Source organism: Tiliqua scincoides, chromosome 2, assembly GCF_035046505.1.
Source record: "Tiliqua scincoides isolate rTilSci1 chromosome 2, rTilSci1.hap2, whole genome shotgun sequence".
In the NCBI taxonomy this organism is placed as follows: Eukaryota; Metazoa; Chordata; class Lepidosauria; order Squamata; family Scincidae; genus Tiliqua; species Tiliqua scincoides.
The window spans coordinates 127671828-127675824 of NC_089822.1; the positions used below are offsets into that span (position 1 = coordinate 127671828).

The following is a 3997-nucleotide window of genomic DNA, read 5'->3' on the forward strand; positions in this document are numbered from 1 at the left end:
TTCAATCCAACCACTTCTAGGTTATAGACCCAGTCCAGCATGCTTCCACTACATCACTCTGCTGCCCACAGGGATCTGTCAGCGGTGCTCACCATTTCCTCACTGGCCCCTTCCTTTGGCCCAATGAGACAGGGCCAGCCAGCCTCAAGCATGATCAGAAAGGGCTGCAATCTCCATGTCTCTATGGCACAATGGGTCAGCGTGTCTGGCTGTTAACTGGAAGGTTGGTGGTTCAAACCCACCTGGAGGTGAGGACTTTGCTGGACGAGGTGGCCAAGAGGTGAAGGCGATGGACTGCTAATCCATTGCGCTCTGCACACGTGGGTTCAAATCCCACCCTCATTGTGCTATATCTTTTGCTGGTGGCAGGAAAGGCTTTGTTCCCTCTGGCAGGCAGCAGCAAAAAGGCTTGGTTCCCTTGGAGTGGTGGCACTATAGACAAGCCCACAGCGCATCAGTCTGCCACCCTCTCTGTTCCATTGAGTGCTCCGATCCTCTTCTGACTTGCTGAGAGCAAGTTTGAAGAGGACTGCAGCAGTGGCAACCCCTGAGGGGGGAGAAAAGCAGCATCAGCGCCAAATAATAACTACTACTACTACTACTACTACTACTACTACTACTACTACTTTATTTTTACCCCGCCTTTCTCCCCGAAGTGACTCAAGGCGGCTGATCACATCTTCCTGCCTACTTGGTGCTTACAGAGTGTGCTATGCTGTTTCCCTGCTCCACACCTCTTCAGTTTGCAATAAGCAGGACCAGTATGCATTGGGTTCAATTTGTGAGTGTCTGTGCATGCAGAAGCAACATTTGGGGGGGATTCAGATGGTGCGACACACACACCACCCCTGTTCCCAGTGAGATTAACTGTTTCTGAACATCTTTTGCCCTGGAGCTGTTAAGTGACTTTGCCCACTTTTTCCACACTGGGGCAGGATTTGCCTTGGCATGACATCTTGCCATTTTTTGCTTTGCAGCATCAGCACAGCTGCCTGTCCCTTAGAGGTTGCTTGACTCTCGGCTGTGACGTGAGCCAGCAGGCAGGTGCCGCCATAAATCACTTGCTAAGAGCAGAAATGGATTTTCACATGAGTCATATTTACATTGAATCAGAGGCCTGATTTACAGCCCGTGGAGCAATTACCAGGCACATTACAGCTGTGGAGCACAGCTGGGTGGGGCCGGGAAGAAGATTCATCAGATCTTGTCAGGCCACACAAGCTAAGCAAGGAGGGGGATGGGCTGTGGCTTGGGTTGGAGGCAGACTGAATGTGAACCAGGGTTTGCTGATGCTTTTTCAGAAGCCATGGTGCTTTTCTTCCTCTAATCACTTTGCTTACAGGTTCTTCAGGCTCATGCTAGCAAACCCCTTTTCCAAGCGTTACCCACCTCCATCTGCTCATGTACACCCCTGCATCCTTCCCCCTATCTCACTGTGACTGGTCACCATCACCAATGCTCAGCCTTCTCCAGTGGTGAACTCAGAAAACTGCCTTCTAACTTCATCCATTCTAGTTCAAAGTTATCCATGCTCACTGGCAGTGAAATCTCTTAAGGTTTCAGAGAGGGCTCTTTCTTAGTCCTACCAGGGATTGAACCCAATACCATCTAAATGTAAGACATACATTGATAAGACCAAACTATAAACATTAAGCCTATTGGGTGGGAGTACAGAGGGCAGCAAATGTCACCCACTCCCCTGCCCATCTACCTCACTCATCTGCCTGTTCTCTGTTTCCTTTGCCACACCTGCCCCCTCCTCTTGCCTACCAGGGACTGGCTTGGTGTTAGCAGCACACAGAAAGTAGCTGTGCTCCCTTCCTCGGCTCACTATATTTTTGAAAAGGTGGAATGAGAAAGTATGGAAGAGAAAATGTGGAACTATGAGAGAACTATGCCACCCATGGAATAGACTGCAAGAGGAGGTTAAGAAACAGAGCACCTGGAGAAACAGAGGTAAAATATGTAGAGGGGCAGGGAGAAAGGGAAGAAGAAGGTAAGGACGTATGGGTCTTGAATTGCACTTTGAGTTTTAAGAAGTGCTCTGCTTAAAATAGTCATTGCCCAGCTGGTTTGAGGAGCAGAGGCTTTCCTGAAGTTGCCCCAAAGCTGGAGAATGGATCCCTGAGAGAGGTTCCGTAACATCACCCCTATTTCACTTTCTGAACTCTGGAAGCCTACCTTTTTGGGAAGGCACTTAGAAACTGATGCTGTTGTTGGCTGGTCAATTTTGGGTTTGCTTTGGGAGCTGCTGACAGTTCACTTGCCATTAGGCTAATTTTTATTCAGGCTTCAGCATGTTGAGCTGAAGCATTCTTTTCCATTGGATTTTATTGCTATTGTTGTTGCTTTCAAATTGTAAGTCACCTTGAATGGAGGAGAACTGGAATAAATTGTTTTTGAAAGATGACCAGAAACTGTGTCGTTTAACAAAACCAAAGAGTGACTGGGTGAAAACGGCTGCTGTCAATCTGCTTTGACATTCATTTCCTTGATGGTTCTATTTATTATTTATATCCCACCTTTCTTCCACACCAAAGGGGACTCAAGGCAGCTAACAATATTAACATAAAATTAAACAATATATATTAAAAACAATTAAGCAGACCTGCACAGCATCCAGCACAAGTTTGGGGCCAGAAACAGTGCAACCCGAGGCAAGGGGAAAACTCTCCCCTTACTCTGTGTCACGCTGCACTGACCCCAATGGGTCTACACCACCTCAGGAGGTGGTGCAAATCCAAGTAGACCAAGCAGCCAGAGGATGCTCTGCGCCACTTGGAAATGGGGTCAGAATCTGGCACAACCACTGGATCCTGGCCCTGACTCCCGTTCCCTGCCTCCCCACCTGCCCCCAGGAACGCCCACCCCCTGCCCTCCCCTTGCCCCAAAACGCCTCCTCCCTGCCTTCTTCCTGTCTCCTCCCTGCCATCCCCATGCCCCCCCCAACTGCGTTGGCTGAGCTTGGCCAACACAATGGGCCAGGCCTGGATCCAGCACGGGGAGGCAAGTGCAACTCCTTGCCCTGGCCTCCCCAACTCCTGAGTTGACTCAAACTTGCCTTACAACACATTTGTGACACCCCCAGGTTGGCACAAGTCACTTGTGCCAGCCTAACCTGGGTGTTAGGATTGCGCTGTAAAACATTAAAAACAATTAAAACATTAAAACACCCAGGATCACCACAATTAAGTTATTAAAAAAGCACTAGCCCCCCATTGTCAGTTAAAAGCCTTCATTAATAACAAGGTCTTGAGGCCCTACTGAAAGGTATCTAGAGAGGGAGCTGTTCATAATTCCAGTGGAAGAGAATTTCATAAATGAGGAGCCACCACCAAGAAGGTCCTATTCCTAGCCGCCACCCCCCTACCTCTACAGGTGACGGCACAGTCGGAGGGGACCCCTCAGATGATCTGAGATGACAGGTAGGATTATATGAATGAAGGTGGTCCTCAAATACTGTGAACTGTATAGAGCTTTAAAAGTCAAAACCAGCACTTTGAATTCAACCCGAAAATGAATCAGCAACCAGAGTAGCTGCCGCAGCAGTGGCCCAACTAAGTCGAACCAGTGAGCCCCAGTAACCACATGGGCAGCCGCATTCTGCACTAGTTGCACTTTCTGAACCATCTTCAGAGGCAAGTAGAGTGTGTTACAGTAATCTAATCTGGATGTCACTAGGGCATGGGTTACCGTGGCCAGATGTTTTAGGGACATAATGGGAGGTGGGGACCATTCTGCACAGACATACTAGGGCACAAATGTATGCTACAATCCTAGAGATCTTACAGATCTGGGTGGCTCAACATTCAATGCACATTTAGGGCCACAAGACTGCAGTGCCACCCCCCTGACTGTACAGAAATGGAAGTAATCGGCAGTGATGTGATGATGTCATCGCCAATTACTTCCAGGTTCTAAGCTGCTGAAGTCACTTGGCAGGCGCATGTGGCAGGAGGCAGAGGCAATGGGTGCCTGGAAGTAACTGTCCAGTCAC

The 3997-nt window shown here is 48.8% G+C and overlaps 1 non-coding gene across 1 annotated transcript; it reads left to right on the plus strand.

The window, feature by feature from the left end:
• Positions 1-263: 263 nt before the first annotated feature.
• On the plus strand, positions 264-345 carry TRNAS-GCU (transfer RNA serine (anticodon GCU)). The gene has a single exon. It is a non-coding gene; the product is annotated as a tRNA-Ser (tRNA).
• Positions 346-3997: the final 3652 nt, after the last annotated feature.